This window comes from Pungitius pungitius, chromosome 2, assembly GCF_949316345.1.
Source record: "Pungitius pungitius chromosome 2, fPunPun2.1, whole genome shotgun sequence".
Classification (NCBI taxonomy): domain Eukaryota; kingdom Metazoa; phylum Chordata; class Actinopteri; order Perciformes; family Gasterosteidae; genus Pungitius; species Pungitius pungitius.
This window is the reverse complement of record NC_084901.1, coordinates 845,033-855,219: the sequence shown is the minus strand read 5'-3', so window position 1 is coordinate 855,219 and position 10,187 is coordinate 845,033. Positions and strand designations below refer to the sequence as shown.

The window sequence follows — 10,187 nt, the reverse complement described above, 5'->3', positions numbered from 1 at the left end:
AAACGATGAATATACCACCTAAAAAAGCAGCATGTCCAAATGAGTCAGTGTCCAGAGTGAATCATAAAAGTAGTTTGACATGTCAGAAGTGGGATTTGAACCCACGCCTCCAATCGGAGACCAGAAGCCTCTTTCCTGAGAAAGGTTTCCAACCTTGAGTCTGGCGCCTTAGACCACTCGGCCATCCTGACATTAGCACTGCAGTGTTAAAAAACGATGAATATACCACCTAAAAAAGCAGCATGTCCAAATGAGTCAGTGTCCAGAGTGAATCATAAAAGTAGTTTGACATGTCAGAAGTGGGATTTGAACCCACGCCTCCAATTGGAGACCAGAAGTCTTTTTTGCTGAGAACAGAGTCGAAACTTAAGTCTGGCGCCTTAGACCACTCGGCCATCCTGACATTTGAACTGATGTATTTAAAAACGATAAATATACCATCTAAAAACCAGCATGTCCAAATGAGTCAGTGTCCAGAGTGAATCATAAAAGTAGTTTGACATGTCAGAAGTGGGATTTGAACCCACGCCTCCGATTGGAGACCAGAAGTCTTTTTTGCTGAGAACAGAGTCGAAACTTAAGTCTGGCGCCTTAGACCACTCGGCCATCCTGACATTTGAACTGATGTATTAAAAAACGATAAATATACCATCTAAAAAGCAGCATGTCCAAATGAGTCAGTGTCCAGAGTGAATCATAAAAGCAGTTTGACATGTCAGAAGTGGGATTTGAACCCACGCCTCCAATCGGAGACCAGAAGCCTCTTTCCTGAGAAAGGTTTCCAACCTTGAGTCTGGCGCCTTAGACCACTCGGCCATCCTGACTTTAGCAGTGCAGTGTTGAAAAACGATGAATATACCACCTAAAAAAGCAGCATGTCCAAATGAGTCAGTGTCCAGAGTGAATCATAAAAGTAGTTTGACATGTCAGAAGTGGGATTTGAACCCACGCCTCCAATCGGAGACCAGAAGCCTCTTTCCTGAGAAAGGTTTCCAACCTTGAGTCTGGCGCCTTAGACCACTCGGCCATCCTGACATTAGCACTGCAGTGTTAAAAAACGATGAATATACCACCTAAAAAAGCAGCATGTCCAAATGAGTCAGTGTCCAGAGTGAATCATAAAAGTAGTTTGACATGTCAGAAGTGGGATTTGAACCCACGCCTCCAATTGGAGACCAGAAGTCTTTTTTGCTGAGAACAGAGTCGAAACTTAAGTCTGGCGCCTTAGACCACTCGGCCATCCTGACATTTGAACTGATGTATTAAAAAACGATAAATATACCATCTAAAAAGCAGCATGTCCAAATGAGTCAGTGTCCAGAGTGAATCATAAAAGTAGTTTGACATGTCAGAAGTGGGATTTGAACCCACGCCTCCAATCGGAGACCAGAAGCCTCTTTCCTGAGAAAGGTTTCCAACCTTGAGTCTGGCTCCTTAGACCACTCGGCCATCCTGACATTTGAACTGATGTATTAAAAAACGATAAATATACCATCTGAAAAGCAGCATGTCCAAATGAGTCAGTGTCCAGAGTGAATCATAAAAGTAGTTTGACATGTCAGAAGTGGGATTTGAACCCACGCCTCCAATCGGAGACCAGAAGTCTTTTTTGCTGAGAACAGAGTCGAAACTTAAGTCTGGCGCCTTAGACCACTCGGCCATCCTGACATTAGCACGGCAGTGTTAAAAAACAATGAATATACCACCTAAAAAAGCAGCATGTCCAAATGAGTCAGTGTCCAGAGTGAATCATAAAAGTAGTTTGACATGTCAGAAGTGGGATTTGAACCCACGCCTCCAATTGGAGACCAGAAGTCTTTTTTGCTGAGAACAGAGTTGAAACTTAAGTCTGGCGCCTTAGACCACTCGGCCATCCTGACATTAGCACTGCAGTGTTAAAAAACGATGAATATACAACCTAAAAAAGCAGCATGTCCAAATGAGTCAGTGTCCACAGTGAATCATAAAATTAGTTTGACATGTCAGAAGTGGGATTTGAACCCACGCCTCCAATTGGAGACCAGAAGTCTTTTTTGCTGAGAACAGAGTGGAAACTTAAGTCTGGCGCCTTAGACCACTCGGCCATCCTGACATTTGAACTGATGTATTTAAAAACGATAAATATACCATCTAAAAAGCAGCATGTCCAAATGAGTCAGTGTCCAGAGTGAATCATAAAAGTAGTTTGACATGTCAGAAGTGGGATTTGAACCCACGCCTCCAATCGGAGACAAGAAGCCTCTTTCCTGAGAAAGGTTTCCAACCTTGAGTCTGGCGCCTTAGACCACTCGGCCATCCTGACTTTAGCAGTGCAGTGTTGAAAAGCGATGAATATACCACCTAAAAAAGCAGCATGTCCAAATGAGTCAGTGTCCAGAGTGAATCATAAAAGTAGTTTGACATGTCAGAAGTGGGATTTGAAACCACGCCTCCAATCGGAGACCAGAAGCCTCTTTCCTGAGAAAGGTTTCCAACCTTGAGTCTGGCGCCTTAGACCACTCGGCCATCCTGACATTAGCACTGCAGTGTTAAAAAACGATGAATATACCACCTAAAAAAGCAGCATGTCCAAATGAGTCAGTGTCCAGAGTGAATCATAAAAGTAGTTTGACATGTCAGAAGTGGGATTTGAACCCACGCCTCCAATTGGAGACCAGAAGTCTTTTTTGCTGAGAACAGAGTCGAAACTTAAGTCTGGCGCCTTAGACCACTCGGCCATCCTGACATTTGAACTGATGTATTAAAAAATGATAAATATACCATCTAAAAAGCAGCATGTCCAAATGAGTCAGTGTCCAGAGTGAATCATAAAAGTAGTTTGACATGTCAGAAGTGGGATTTGAACCCACGCCTCCAATCGGAGACCAGAAGCCTCTTTCCTGAGAAAGGTTTCCAACCTTGAGTCTGGCGCCTTAGACCACTCGGCCATCCTGACTTTAGCAGTGCAGTGTTGAAAAACGATGAATATACCACCTAAAAAAGCAGCATGTCCAAATGAGTCAGTGTCCAGAGTGAATCATAAAAGTAGTTTGACATGTCAGAAGTGGGATTTGAACCCACGCCTCCAATCGGAGACCAGAAGCCTCTTTCCTGAGAAAGGTTTCCAACCTTGAGTCTGGCGCCTTAGACCACTCGGCCATCCTGACATTAGCACTGCAGTGTTAAAAAACGATGAATATACCACCTAAAAAAGCAGCATGTCCAAATGAGTCAGTGTACAGAGTGAATCATAAAAGTAGTTTGACATGTCAGAAGTGGGATTTGAACCCACGCCTCCAATCGGAGACCAGAAGCCTCTTTCCTGAGAAAGGTTTCCAACCTTGAGTCTGGCGCCTTAGACCACTCGGCCATCCTGACATTTGAACTGATGTATTTAAAAACGATAAATATACCATCTAAAAACCAGCATGTCCAAATGAGTCAGTGTCCAGAGTGAATCATAAAAGTAGTTTGACATGTCAGAAGTGGGATTTGAACCCACGCCTCCGATTGGAGACCAGAAGTCTTTTTTGCTGAGAACAGAGTCGAAACTTAAGTCTGGCGCCTTAGACCACTCGGCCATCCTGACATTTGAACTGATGTATTAAAAAACGATAAATATACCATCTAAAAAGCAGCATGTCCAAATGAGTCAGTGTCCAGAGTGAATCATAAAAGCAGTTTGACATGTCAGAAGTGGGATTTGAACCCACGCCTCCAATCGGAGACCAGAAGCCTCTTTCCTGAGAAAGGTTTCCAACCTTGAGTCTGGCGCCTTAGACCACTCGGCCATCCTGACTTTAGCAGTGCAGTGTTGAAAAACGATGAATATACCACCTAAAAAAGCAGCATGTCCAAATGAGTCAGTGTCCAGAGTGAATCATAAAAGTAGTTTGACATGTCAGAAGTGGGATTTGAACCCACGCCTCCAATCGGAGACCAGAAGCCTCTTTCCTGAGAAAGGTTTCCAACCTTGAGTCTGGCGCCTTAGACCACTCGGCCATCCTGACATTAGCACTGCAGTGTTAAAAAACGATGAATATACCACCTAAAAAAGCAGCATGTCCAAATGAGTCAGTGTCCAGAGTGAATCATAAAAGTAGTTTGACATGTCAGAAGTGGGATTTGAACCCACGCCTCCAATTGGAGACCAGAAGTCTTTTTTGCTGAGAACAGAGTCGAAACTTAAGTCTGGCGCCTTAGACCACTCGGCCATCCTGACATTTGAACTGATGTATTAAAAAACGATAAATATACCATCTAAAAAGCAGCATGTCCAAATGAGTCAGTGTCCAGAGTGAATCATAAAAGTAGTTTGACATGTCAGAAGTGGGATTTGAACCCACGCCTCCAATCGGAGACCAGAAGCCTCTTTCCTGAGAAAGGTTTCCAACCTTGAGTCTGGCGCCTTAGACCACTCGGCCATCCTGACTTTAGCAGTGCAGTGTTGAAAAACGATGAATATACCACCTAAAAAAGCGGCATGTCCAAATGAGTCAGTGTCCAGAGTGAATCATAAAAGTAGTTTGACATGTCAGAAGTGGGATTTGAACCCACGCCTCCAATCGGAGACCAGAAGCCTCTTTCCTGAGAAAGGTTTCCAACCTTGAGTCTGGCGCCTTAGACCACTCGGCCATCCTGACATTAGCACTGCAGTGTTAAAAAACGATGAATATACCACCTAAAAAAGCAGCATGTCCAAATGAGTCAGTGTCCAGAGTGAATCATAAAAGTAGTTTGACATGTCAGAAGTGGGATTTGAACCCACGCCTCTAATTGGAGACCAGAAGTCTTTTTTGCTGAGAACAGAGTCGAAACTTAAGTCTGGCGCCTTAGACCACTCGGCCATCCTGACATTTGAACTGATGTATTAAAAAACGATAAATATACCATCTAAAAAGCAGCATGTCCAAATGAGTCAGTGTCCAGAGTGAATCATAAAAGTAGTTTGACATGTCAGAAGTGGGATTTGAACCCACGCCTCCAATCGGAGACCAGAAGCCTCTTTCCTGAGAAAGGTTTCCAACCTTGAGTCTGGCGCCTTAGACCACTCGGCCATCCTGACATTAGCACTGCAGTGTTAAAAAACGATGAATATACCACCTAAAAAAGCAGCATGTCCAAATGAGTCAGTGTCCAGAGTGAATCATAAAAGTAGTTTGACATGTCAGAAGTGGGATTTGAACCCACGCCTCCAATTGGAGACCAGAAGTCTTTTTTGCTGAGAACAGAGTCGAAACTTAAGTCTGGCGCCTTAGACCACTCGGCCATCCTGACATTTGAACTGATGTATTAAAAAACGATAAATATACCATCTAAAAAGCAGCATGTCCAAATGAGTCAGTGTCCAGAGTGAATCATAAAAGTAGTTTGACATGTCAGAAGTGGGATTTGAACCCACACCTCCAATCGGAGACCAGAAGCCTCTTTCCTGAGAAAGGTTTCCAACCTTGAGTCTGGCTCCTTAGACCACTCGGCCATCCTGACATTTGAACTGATGTATTAAAAAACGATAAATATACCATCTGAAAAGCAGCATGTCCAAATGAGTCAGTGTCCAGAGTGAATCATAAAAGTAGTTTGACATGTCAGAAGTGGGATTTGAACCCACGCCTCCAATCGGAGACCAGAAGTCTTTTTTGCTGAGAACAGAGTCGAAACTTAAGTCTGGCGCCTTAGACCACTCGGCCATCCTGACATTAGCACGGCAGTGTTAAAAAACAATGAATATACCACCTAAAAAAGCAGCATGTCCAAATGAGTCAGTGTCCAGAGTGAATCATAAAAGTAGTTTGACATGTCAGAAGTGGGATTTGAACCCACGCCTCCAATTGGAGACCAGAAGTCTTTTTTGCTGAGAACAGAGTTGAAACTTAAGTCTGGCGCCTTAGACCACTCGGCCATCCTGACATTAGCACTGCAGTGTTAAAAAACGATGAATATACAACCTAAAAAAGCAGCATGTCCAAATGAGTCAGTGTCCACAGTGAATCATAAAATTAGTTTGACATGTCAGAAGTGGGATTTGAACCCACGCCTCCAATTGGAGACCAGAAGTCTTTTTTGCTGAGAACAGAGTGGAAACTTAAGTCTGGCGCCTTAGACCACTCGGCCATCCTGACATTTGAACTGATGTATTAAAAAACGATAAATATACCATCTAAAAAGCAGCATGTCCAAATGAGTCAGTGTCCAGAGTGAATCATAAAAGTAGTTTGACATGTCAGAAGTGGGATTTGAAGCCACGCCTCCAATCGGAGACCAGAAGCCTCTTTCCTGAGAAAGGTTTCCAACCTTAAGTCTGGCGCCTTAGACCACTCGGCCATCCTGACAATAGCACTGCAGTGTTAAAAAACGATGAATATACAACCTAAAAAAGCAGCATGTCCAAATGAGTCAGTGTCCAGAGTGAATCATAAAAGTAGTTTGACATGTCAGAAGTGGGATTTGAACCCACGCCTCCAATCGGAGACCAGAAGTCTTTTTTGCTGAAAACAGAGTCGAAACTTAAGTCTGGCGCCTTAGACCACTCGGCCATCCTGACATTAGCACGGCAGTGTTAAAAAACAATGAATATACCACCTAAAAAAGCAGCATGTCCAAATGAGTCAGTGTCCAGAGTGAATCATAAAAGTAGTTTGACATGTCAGAAGTGGGATTTGAACCCACGCCTCCAATTGGAGACCAGAAGTCTTTTTTGCTGAGAACAGAGTCGAAACTTAAGTCTGGCGCCTTAGACCACTCGGCCATCCTGACATTTGAACTGATGTATTAAAAAACGATAAATATACCATCTAAAAACCAGCATGTCCAAATGAGTCAGTGTCCAGAGTGAATCATAAAAGTAGTTTGACATATCAGAAGTGGGATTTGAACCCACGCCTCCAATCGGAGACCAGAAGCCTCTTTCCTGAGAAAGGTTTCCAACCTTGAGTCTGGCGGCTTAGACCACTCGGCCATCCTGACATTAGCAGTGCAGTGTTGAAAAACGATGAATATACCACCTAAAAAAGCAGCATGTCCAAATGAGTCAGTGTCCAGAGTGAATCATAAAAGTAGTTTGACATGTCAGAAGTGGGATTTGAACCCACGCCTCCAATCGGAGACCAGAAGCCTCTTCCCTGAGAAAGGTTTCCAACCTTGAGTCTGGCGCCTTAGACCACTCGGCCATCCTGAAATTAGCACTGCAGTGTTAAAAAACGATGAATATACCATCTAAAAAGCAGCATGTCCAAATGAGTCAGTGTCCAGAGTGAATCATAAAAGTAGTTTGACATGTCAGAAGTGGGATTTGAACCCACGCCTCCAATTGGAGACCAGAAGTCTTTTTTGCTGAGAACAGAGTCGAAACTTAAGTCTGGCGCCTTAGACCACTCGGCCATCCTGACATTTGAACTGATGTATTAAAAAACGATAAATATACCATCTAAAAAGCAGCATGTCCAAATGAGTCAGTGTCCAGAGTGAATCATAAAAGTAGTTTGACATGTCAGAAGTGGGATTTGAACCCACGCCTCCAATCGGAGACCAGAAGCCTCTTTCCTGAGAAAGGTTTCCAACCTTGAGTCTGGCGCCTTAGACCACTCGGCCATCCTGACATTTGAACTGATGTATTTAAAAACGATAAATATACCATCTAAAAACCAGCATGTCCAAATGAGTCAGTGTCCAGAGTGAATCATAAAAGTAGTTTGACATGTCAGAAGTGGGATTTGAACCCACGCCTCCGATTGGAGACCAGAAGTCTTTTTTGCTGAGAACAGAGTCGAAACTTAAGTCTGGCGCCTTAGACCACTCGGCCATCCTGACATTTGAACTGATGTATTAAAAAACGATAAATATACCATCTAAAAAGCAGCATGTCCAAATGAGTCAGTGTCCAGAGTGAATCATAAAAGCAGTTTGACATGTCAGAAGTGGGATTTGAACCCACGCCTCCAATCGGAGACCAGAAGCCTCTTTCCTGAGAAAGGTTTCCAACCTTGAGTCTGGCGCCTTAGACCACTCGGCCATCCTGACTTTAGCAGTGCAGTGTTGAAAAACGATGAATATACCACCTAAAAAAGCAGCATGTCCAAATGAGTCAGTGTCCAGAGTGAATCATAAAAGTAGTTTGACATGTCAGAAGTGGGATTTGAACCCACGCCTCCAATCGGAGACCAGAAGCCTCTTTCCTGAGAAAGGTTTCCAACCTTGAGTCTGGCGCCTTAGACCACTCGGCCATCCTGACATTAGCACTGCAGTGTTAAAAAACGATGAATATACCACCTAAAAAAGCAGCATGTCCAAATGAGTCAGTGTCCAGAGTGAATCATAAAAGTAGTTTGACATGTCAGAAGTGGGATTTGAACCCACGCCTCCAATTGGAGACCAGAAGTCTTTTTTGCTGAGAACAGAGTCGAAACTTAAGTCTGGCGCCTTAGACCACTCGGCCATCCTGACATTTGAACTGATGTATTAAAAAACGATAAATATACCATCTAAAAAGCAGCATGTCCAAATGAGTCAGTGTCCAGAGTGAATCATAAAAGTAGTTTGACATGTCAGAAGTGGGATTTGAACCCACGCCTCCAATCGGAGACCAGAAGCCTCTTTCCTGAGAAAGGTTTCCAACCTTGAGTCTGGCGCCTTAGACCACTCGGCCATCCTGACTTTAGCAGTGCAGTGTTGAAAAACGATGAATATACCACCTAAAAAAGCGGCATGTCCAAATGAGTCAGTGTCCAGAGTGAATCATAAAAGTAGTTTGACATGTCAGAAGTGGGATTTGAACCCACGCCTCCAATCGGAGACCAGAAGCCTCTTTCCTGAGAAAGGTTTCCAACCTTGAGTCTGGCGCCTTAGACCACTCGGCCATCCTGACATTAGCACTGCAGTGTTAAAAAACGATGAATATACCACCTAAAAAAGCAGCATGTCCAAATGAGTCAGTGTCCAGAGTGAATCATAAAAGTAGTTTGACATGTCAGAAGTGGGATTTGAACCCACGCCTCTAATTGGAGACCAGAAGTCTTTTTTGCTGAGAACAGAGTCGAAACTTAAGTCTGGCGCCTTAGACCACTCGGCCATCCTGACATTTGAACTGATGTATTAAAAAACGATAAATATACCATCTAAAAAGCAGCATGTCCAAATGAGTCAGTGTCCAGAGTGAATCATAAAAGTAGTTTGACATGTCAGAAGTGGGATTTGAACCCACGCCTCCAATCGGAGACCAGAAGCCTCTTTCCTGAGAAAGGTTTCCAACCTTGAGTCTGGCGCCTTAGACCACTCGGCCATCCTGACATTAGCACTGCAGTGTTAAAAAACGATGAATATACCACCTAAAAAAGCAGCATGTCCAAATGAGTCAGTGTCCAGAGTGAATCATAAAAGTAGTTTGACATGTCAGAAGTGGGATTTGAACCCACGCCTCCAATTGGAGACCAGAAGTCTTTTTTGCTGAGAACAGAGTCGAAACTTAAGTCTGGCGCCTTAGACCACTCGGCCATCCTGACATTTGAACTGATGTATTAAAAAACGATAAATATACCATCTAAAAAGCAGCATGTCCAAATGAGTCAGTGTCCAGAGTGAATCATAAAAGTAGTTTGACATGTCAGAAGTGGGATTTGAACCCACACCTCCAATCGGAGACCAGAAGCCTCTTTCCTGAGAAAGGTTTCCAACCTTGAGTCTGGCTCCTTAGACCACTCGGCCATCCTGACATTTGAACTGATGTATTAAAAAACGATAAATATACCATCTGAAAAGCAGCATGTCCAAATGAGTCAGTGTCCAGAGTGAATCATAAAAGTAGTTTGACATGTCAGAAGTGGGATTTGAACCCACGCCTCCAATCGGAGACCAGAAGTCTTTTTTGCTGAGAACAGAGTCGAAACTTAAGTCTGGCGCCTTAGACCACTCGGCCATCCTGACATTAGCACGGCAGTGTTAAAAAACAATGAATATACCACCTAAAAAAGCAGCATGTCCAAATGAGTCAGTGTCCAGAGTGAATCATAAAAGTAGTTTGACATGTCAGAAGTGGGATTTGAACCCACGCCTCCAATTGGAGACCAGAAGTCTTTTTTGCTGAGAACAGAGTTGAAACTTAAGTCTGGCGCCTTAGACCACTCGGCCATCCTGACATTAGCACTGCAGTGTTAAAAAACGATGAATATACAACCTAAAAAAGCAGCATGTCCAAATGAGTCAGTGTCCACAGT

At 43.5% G+C, this 10,187-nt stretch overlaps 47 non-coding genes across 47 annotated transcripts; all 47 read right to left on the bottom strand.

Annotated features, from left to right (window-relative positions):
• Positions 1-80: 80 nt before the first annotated feature.
• trnal-caa (transfer RNA leucine (anticodon CAA)) lies at positions 81-191 on the bottom strand. Its single transcript has 2 exons — positions 154-191; positions 81-126 (listed from the first exon to the last, which is right to left on the bottom strand). It is a non-coding gene; the product is annotated as a tRNA-Leu (tRNA).
• Positions 192-291: 100 nt separating this feature from the next.
• On the bottom strand, positions 292-403 carry trnal-uaa (transfer RNA leucine (anticodon UAA)). Its single transcript has 2 exons — positions 366-403; positions 292-337 (listed from the first exon to the last, which is right to left on the bottom strand). It is a non-coding gene; the product is annotated as a tRNA-Leu (tRNA).
• Positions 404-502: 99 nt separating this feature from the next.
• trnal-uaa (transfer RNA leucine (anticodon UAA)) lies at positions 503-614 on the bottom strand. The gene is made up of 2 exons: positions 577-614; positions 503-548 (listed from the first exon to the last, which is right to left on the bottom strand). It is a non-coding gene; the product is annotated as a tRNA-Leu (tRNA).
• A 99-nt stretch (positions 615-713) lies between these two features.
• Positions 714-824, bottom strand: trnal-caa (transfer RNA leucine (anticodon CAA)). Its single transcript has 2 exons — positions 787-824; positions 714-759 (listed from the first exon to the last, which is right to left on the bottom strand). It is a non-coding gene; the product is annotated as a tRNA-Leu (tRNA).
• A 100-nt stretch (positions 825-924) lies between these two features.
• Positions 925-1,035, bottom strand: trnal-caa (transfer RNA leucine (anticodon CAA)). Its single transcript has 2 exons — positions 998-1,035; positions 925-970 (listed from the first exon to the last, which is right to left on the bottom strand). It is a non-coding gene; the product is annotated as a tRNA-Leu (tRNA).
• Positions 1,036-1,135: 100 nt separating this feature from the next.
• On the bottom strand, positions 1,136-1,247 carry trnal-uaa (transfer RNA leucine (anticodon UAA)). The gene is made up of 2 exons: positions 1,210-1,247; positions 1,136-1,181 (listed from the first exon to the last, which is right to left on the bottom strand). It is a non-coding gene; the product is annotated as a tRNA-Leu (tRNA).
• A 99-nt stretch (positions 1,248-1,346) lies between these two features.
• trnal-caa (transfer RNA leucine (anticodon CAA)) lies at positions 1,347-1,457 on the bottom strand. Its single transcript has 2 exons — positions 1,420-1,457; positions 1,347-1,392 (listed from the first exon to the last, which is right to left on the bottom strand). It is a non-coding gene; the product is annotated as a tRNA-Leu (tRNA).
• A 99-nt stretch (positions 1,458-1,556) lies between these two features.
• Positions 1,557-1,668, bottom strand: trnal-uaa (transfer RNA leucine (anticodon UAA)). Its single transcript has 2 exons — positions 1,631-1,668; positions 1,557-1,602 (listed from the first exon to the last, which is right to left on the bottom strand). It is a non-coding gene; the product is annotated as a tRNA-Leu (tRNA).
• Positions 1,669-1,768: 100 nt separating this feature from the next.
• Positions 1,769-1,880, bottom strand: trnal-uaa (transfer RNA leucine (anticodon UAA)). The gene is made up of 2 exons: positions 1,843-1,880; positions 1,769-1,814 (listed from the first exon to the last, which is right to left on the bottom strand). It is a non-coding gene; the product is annotated as a tRNA-Leu (tRNA).
• A 100-nt stretch (positions 1,881-1,980) lies between these two features.
• trnal-uaa (transfer RNA leucine (anticodon UAA)) lies at positions 1,981-2,092 on the bottom strand. The gene is made up of 2 exons: positions 2,055-2,092; positions 1,981-2,026 (listed from the first exon to the last, which is right to left on the bottom strand). It is a non-coding gene; the product is annotated as a tRNA-Leu (tRNA).
• A 99-nt stretch (positions 2,093-2,191) lies between these two features.
• Positions 2,192-2,302, bottom strand: trnal-caa (transfer RNA leucine (anticodon CAA)). The gene is made up of 2 exons: positions 2,265-2,302; positions 2,192-2,237 (listed from the first exon to the last, which is right to left on the bottom strand). It is a non-coding gene; the product is annotated as a tRNA-Leu (tRNA).
• A 100-nt stretch (positions 2,303-2,402) lies between these two features.
• trnal-caa (transfer RNA leucine (anticodon CAA)) lies at positions 2,403-2,513 on the bottom strand. Its single transcript has 2 exons — positions 2,476-2,513; positions 2,403-2,448 (listed from the first exon to the last, which is right to left on the bottom strand). It is a non-coding gene; the product is annotated as a tRNA-Leu (tRNA).
• A 100-nt stretch (positions 2,514-2,613) lies between these two features.
• trnal-uaa (transfer RNA leucine (anticodon UAA)) lies at positions 2,614-2,725 on the bottom strand. The gene is made up of 2 exons: positions 2,688-2,725; positions 2,614-2,659 (listed from the first exon to the last, which is right to left on the bottom strand). It is a non-coding gene; the product is annotated as a tRNA-Leu (tRNA).
• Positions 2,726-2,824: 99 nt separating this feature from the next.
• On the bottom strand, positions 2,825-2,935 carry trnal-caa (transfer RNA leucine (anticodon CAA)). Its single transcript has 2 exons — positions 2,898-2,935; positions 2,825-2,870 (listed from the first exon to the last, which is right to left on the bottom strand). It is a non-coding gene; the product is annotated as a tRNA-Leu (tRNA).
• Positions 2,936-3,035: 100 nt separating this feature from the next.
• Positions 3,036-3,146, bottom strand: trnal-caa (transfer RNA leucine (anticodon CAA)). Its single transcript has 2 exons — positions 3,109-3,146; positions 3,036-3,081 (listed from the first exon to the last, which is right to left on the bottom strand). It is a non-coding gene; the product is annotated as a tRNA-Leu (tRNA).
• A 100-nt stretch (positions 3,147-3,246) lies between these two features.
• On the bottom strand, positions 3,247-3,357 carry trnal-caa (transfer RNA leucine (anticodon CAA)). Its single transcript has 2 exons — positions 3,320-3,357; positions 3,247-3,292 (listed from the first exon to the last, which is right to left on the bottom strand). It is a non-coding gene; the product is annotated as a tRNA-Leu (tRNA).
• Positions 3,358-3,456: 99 nt separating this feature from the next.
• Positions 3,457-3,568, bottom strand: trnal-uaa (transfer RNA leucine (anticodon UAA)). The gene is made up of 2 exons: positions 3,531-3,568; positions 3,457-3,502 (listed from the first exon to the last, which is right to left on the bottom strand). It is a non-coding gene; the product is annotated as a tRNA-Leu (tRNA).
• A 99-nt stretch (positions 3,569-3,667) lies between these two features.
• Positions 3,668-3,778, bottom strand: trnal-caa (transfer RNA leucine (anticodon CAA)). The gene is made up of 2 exons: positions 3,741-3,778; positions 3,668-3,713 (listed from the first exon to the last, which is right to left on the bottom strand). It is a non-coding gene; the product is annotated as a tRNA-Leu (tRNA).
• A 100-nt stretch (positions 3,779-3,878) lies between these two features.
• On the bottom strand, positions 3,879-3,989 carry trnal-caa (transfer RNA leucine (anticodon CAA)). Its single transcript has 2 exons — positions 3,952-3,989; positions 3,879-3,924 (listed from the first exon to the last, which is right to left on the bottom strand). It is a non-coding gene; the product is annotated as a tRNA-Leu (tRNA).
• Positions 3,990-4,089: 100 nt separating this feature from the next.
• On the bottom strand, positions 4,090-4,201 carry trnal-uaa (transfer RNA leucine (anticodon UAA)). Its single transcript has 2 exons — positions 4,164-4,201; positions 4,090-4,135 (listed from the first exon to the last, which is right to left on the bottom strand). It is a non-coding gene; the product is annotated as a tRNA-Leu (tRNA).
• A 99-nt stretch (positions 4,202-4,300) lies between these two features.
• Positions 4,301-4,411, bottom strand: trnal-caa (transfer RNA leucine (anticodon CAA)). The gene is made up of 2 exons: positions 4,374-4,411; positions 4,301-4,346 (listed from the first exon to the last, which is right to left on the bottom strand). It is a non-coding gene; the product is annotated as a tRNA-Leu (tRNA).
• Positions 4,412-4,511: 100 nt separating this feature from the next.
• Positions 4,512-4,622, bottom strand: trnal-caa (transfer RNA leucine (anticodon CAA)). Its single transcript has 2 exons — positions 4,585-4,622; positions 4,512-4,557 (listed from the first exon to the last, which is right to left on the bottom strand). It is a non-coding gene; the product is annotated as a tRNA-Leu (tRNA).
• Positions 4,623-4,722: 100 nt separating this feature from the next.
• trnal-uaa (transfer RNA leucine (anticodon UAA)) lies at positions 4,723-4,834 on the bottom strand. Its single transcript has 2 exons — positions 4,797-4,834; positions 4,723-4,768 (listed from the first exon to the last, which is right to left on the bottom strand). It is a non-coding gene; the product is annotated as a tRNA-Leu (tRNA).
• Positions 4,835-4,933: 99 nt separating this feature from the next.
• trnal-caa (transfer RNA leucine (anticodon CAA)) lies at positions 4,934-5,044 on the bottom strand. The gene is made up of 2 exons: positions 5,007-5,044; positions 4,934-4,979 (listed from the first exon to the last, which is right to left on the bottom strand). It is a non-coding gene; the product is annotated as a tRNA-Leu (tRNA).
• A 100-nt stretch (positions 5,045-5,144) lies between these two features.
• trnal-uaa (transfer RNA leucine (anticodon UAA)) lies at positions 5,145-5,256 on the bottom strand. The gene is made up of 2 exons: positions 5,219-5,256; positions 5,145-5,190 (listed from the first exon to the last, which is right to left on the bottom strand). It is a non-coding gene; the product is annotated as a tRNA-Leu (tRNA).
• A 99-nt stretch (positions 5,257-5,355) lies between these two features.
• Positions 5,356-5,466, bottom strand: trnal-caa (transfer RNA leucine (anticodon CAA)). Its single transcript has 2 exons — positions 5,429-5,466; positions 5,356-5,401 (listed from the first exon to the last, which is right to left on the bottom strand). It is a non-coding gene; the product is annotated as a tRNA-Leu (tRNA).
• A 99-nt stretch (positions 5,467-5,565) lies between these two features.
• On the bottom strand, positions 5,566-5,677 carry trnal-uaa (transfer RNA leucine (anticodon UAA)). Its single transcript has 2 exons — positions 5,640-5,677; positions 5,566-5,611 (listed from the first exon to the last, which is right to left on the bottom strand). It is a non-coding gene; the product is annotated as a tRNA-Leu (tRNA).
• A 100-nt stretch (positions 5,678-5,777) lies between these two features.
• trnal-uaa (transfer RNA leucine (anticodon UAA)) lies at positions 5,778-5,889 on the bottom strand. Its single transcript has 2 exons — positions 5,852-5,889; positions 5,778-5,823 (listed from the first exon to the last, which is right to left on the bottom strand). It is a non-coding gene; the product is annotated as a tRNA-Leu (tRNA).
• A 100-nt stretch (positions 5,890-5,989) lies between these two features.
• On the bottom strand, positions 5,990-6,101 carry trnal-uaa (transfer RNA leucine (anticodon UAA)). Its single transcript has 2 exons — positions 6,064-6,101; positions 5,990-6,035 (listed from the first exon to the last, which is right to left on the bottom strand). It is a non-coding gene; the product is annotated as a tRNA-Leu (tRNA).
• Positions 6,102-6,200: 99 nt separating this feature from the next.
• Positions 6,201-6,311, bottom strand: trnal-uaa (transfer RNA leucine (anticodon UAA)). The gene is made up of 2 exons: positions 6,274-6,311; positions 6,201-6,246 (listed from the first exon to the last, which is right to left on the bottom strand). It is a non-coding gene; the product is annotated as a tRNA-Leu (tRNA).
• Positions 6,312-6,411: 100 nt separating this feature from the next.
• Positions 6,412-6,523, bottom strand: trnal-uaa (transfer RNA leucine (anticodon UAA)). Its single transcript has 2 exons — positions 6,486-6,523; positions 6,412-6,457 (listed from the first exon to the last, which is right to left on the bottom strand). It is a non-coding gene; the product is annotated as a tRNA-Leu (tRNA).
• A 100-nt stretch (positions 6,524-6,623) lies between these two features.
• trnal-uaa (transfer RNA leucine (anticodon UAA)) lies at positions 6,624-6,735 on the bottom strand. The gene is made up of 2 exons: positions 6,698-6,735; positions 6,624-6,669 (listed from the first exon to the last, which is right to left on the bottom strand). It is a non-coding gene; the product is annotated as a tRNA-Leu (tRNA).
• A 310-nt stretch (positions 6,736-7,045) lies between these two features.
• trnal-caa (transfer RNA leucine (anticodon CAA)) lies at positions 7,046-7,156 on the bottom strand. The gene is made up of 2 exons: positions 7,119-7,156; positions 7,046-7,091 (listed from the first exon to the last, which is right to left on the bottom strand). It is a non-coding gene; the product is annotated as a tRNA-Leu (tRNA).
• Positions 7,157-7,255: 99 nt separating this feature from the next.
• trnal-uaa (transfer RNA leucine (anticodon UAA)) lies at positions 7,256-7,367 on the bottom strand. Its single transcript has 2 exons — positions 7,330-7,367; positions 7,256-7,301 (listed from the first exon to the last, which is right to left on the bottom strand). It is a non-coding gene; the product is annotated as a tRNA-Leu (tRNA).
• Positions 7,368-7,466: 99 nt separating this feature from the next.
• trnal-caa (transfer RNA leucine (anticodon CAA)) lies at positions 7,467-7,577 on the bottom strand. The gene is made up of 2 exons: positions 7,540-7,577; positions 7,467-7,512 (listed from the first exon to the last, which is right to left on the bottom strand). It is a non-coding gene; the product is annotated as a tRNA-Leu (tRNA).
• Positions 7,578-7,676: 99 nt separating this feature from the next.
• Positions 7,677-7,788, bottom strand: trnal-uaa (transfer RNA leucine (anticodon UAA)). Its single transcript has 2 exons — positions 7,751-7,788; positions 7,677-7,722 (listed from the first exon to the last, which is right to left on the bottom strand). It is a non-coding gene; the product is annotated as a tRNA-Leu (tRNA).
• A 99-nt stretch (positions 7,789-7,887) lies between these two features.
• trnal-caa (transfer RNA leucine (anticodon CAA)) lies at positions 7,888-7,998 on the bottom strand. Its single transcript has 2 exons — positions 7,961-7,998; positions 7,888-7,933 (listed from the first exon to the last, which is right to left on the bottom strand). It is a non-coding gene; the product is annotated as a tRNA-Leu (tRNA).
• A 100-nt stretch (positions 7,999-8,098) lies between these two features.
• Positions 8,099-8,209, bottom strand: trnal-caa (transfer RNA leucine (anticodon CAA)). The gene is made up of 2 exons: positions 8,172-8,209; positions 8,099-8,144 (listed from the first exon to the last, which is right to left on the bottom strand). It is a non-coding gene; the product is annotated as a tRNA-Leu (tRNA).
• A 100-nt stretch (positions 8,210-8,309) lies between these two features.
• On the bottom strand, positions 8,310-8,421 carry trnal-uaa (transfer RNA leucine (anticodon UAA)). The gene is made up of 2 exons: positions 8,384-8,421; positions 8,310-8,355 (listed from the first exon to the last, which is right to left on the bottom strand). It is a non-coding gene; the product is annotated as a tRNA-Leu (tRNA).
• A 99-nt stretch (positions 8,422-8,520) lies between these two features.
• Positions 8,521-8,631, bottom strand: trnal-caa (transfer RNA leucine (anticodon CAA)). The gene is made up of 2 exons: positions 8,594-8,631; positions 8,521-8,566 (listed from the first exon to the last, which is right to left on the bottom strand). It is a non-coding gene; the product is annotated as a tRNA-Leu (tRNA).
• A 100-nt stretch (positions 8,632-8,731) lies between these two features.
• On the bottom strand, positions 8,732-8,842 carry trnal-caa (transfer RNA leucine (anticodon CAA)). The gene is made up of 2 exons: positions 8,805-8,842; positions 8,732-8,777 (listed from the first exon to the last, which is right to left on the bottom strand). It is a non-coding gene; the product is annotated as a tRNA-Leu (tRNA).
• A 100-nt stretch (positions 8,843-8,942) lies between these two features.
• Positions 8,943-9,054, bottom strand: trnal-uaa (transfer RNA leucine (anticodon UAA)). The gene is made up of 2 exons: positions 9,017-9,054; positions 8,943-8,988 (listed from the first exon to the last, which is right to left on the bottom strand). It is a non-coding gene; the product is annotated as a tRNA-Leu (tRNA).
• Positions 9,055-9,153: 99 nt separating this feature from the next.
• trnal-caa (transfer RNA leucine (anticodon CAA)) lies at positions 9,154-9,264 on the bottom strand. The gene is made up of 2 exons: positions 9,227-9,264; positions 9,154-9,199 (listed from the first exon to the last, which is right to left on the bottom strand). It is a non-coding gene; the product is annotated as a tRNA-Leu (tRNA).
• A 100-nt stretch (positions 9,265-9,364) lies between these two features.
• On the bottom strand, positions 9,365-9,476 carry trnal-uaa (transfer RNA leucine (anticodon UAA)). The gene is made up of 2 exons: positions 9,439-9,476; positions 9,365-9,410 (listed from the first exon to the last, which is right to left on the bottom strand). It is a non-coding gene; the product is annotated as a tRNA-Leu (tRNA).
• A 99-nt stretch (positions 9,477-9,575) lies between these two features.
• trnal-caa (transfer RNA leucine (anticodon CAA)) lies at positions 9,576-9,686 on the bottom strand. The gene is made up of 2 exons: positions 9,649-9,686; positions 9,576-9,621 (listed from the first exon to the last, which is right to left on the bottom strand). It is a non-coding gene; the product is annotated as a tRNA-Leu (tRNA).
• Positions 9,687-9,785: 99 nt separating this feature from the next.
• trnal-uaa (transfer RNA leucine (anticodon UAA)) lies at positions 9,786-9,897 on the bottom strand. The gene is made up of 2 exons: positions 9,860-9,897; positions 9,786-9,831 (listed from the first exon to the last, which is right to left on the bottom strand). It is a non-coding gene; the product is annotated as a tRNA-Leu (tRNA).
• A 100-nt stretch (positions 9,898-9,997) lies between these two features.
• On the bottom strand, positions 9,998-10,109 carry trnal-uaa (transfer RNA leucine (anticodon UAA)). The gene is made up of 2 exons: positions 10,072-10,109; positions 9,998-10,043 (listed from the first exon to the last, which is right to left on the bottom strand). It is a non-coding gene; the product is annotated as a tRNA-Leu (tRNA).
• Between the last annotated feature and the right edge of the window lie 78 nt (positions 10,110-10,187).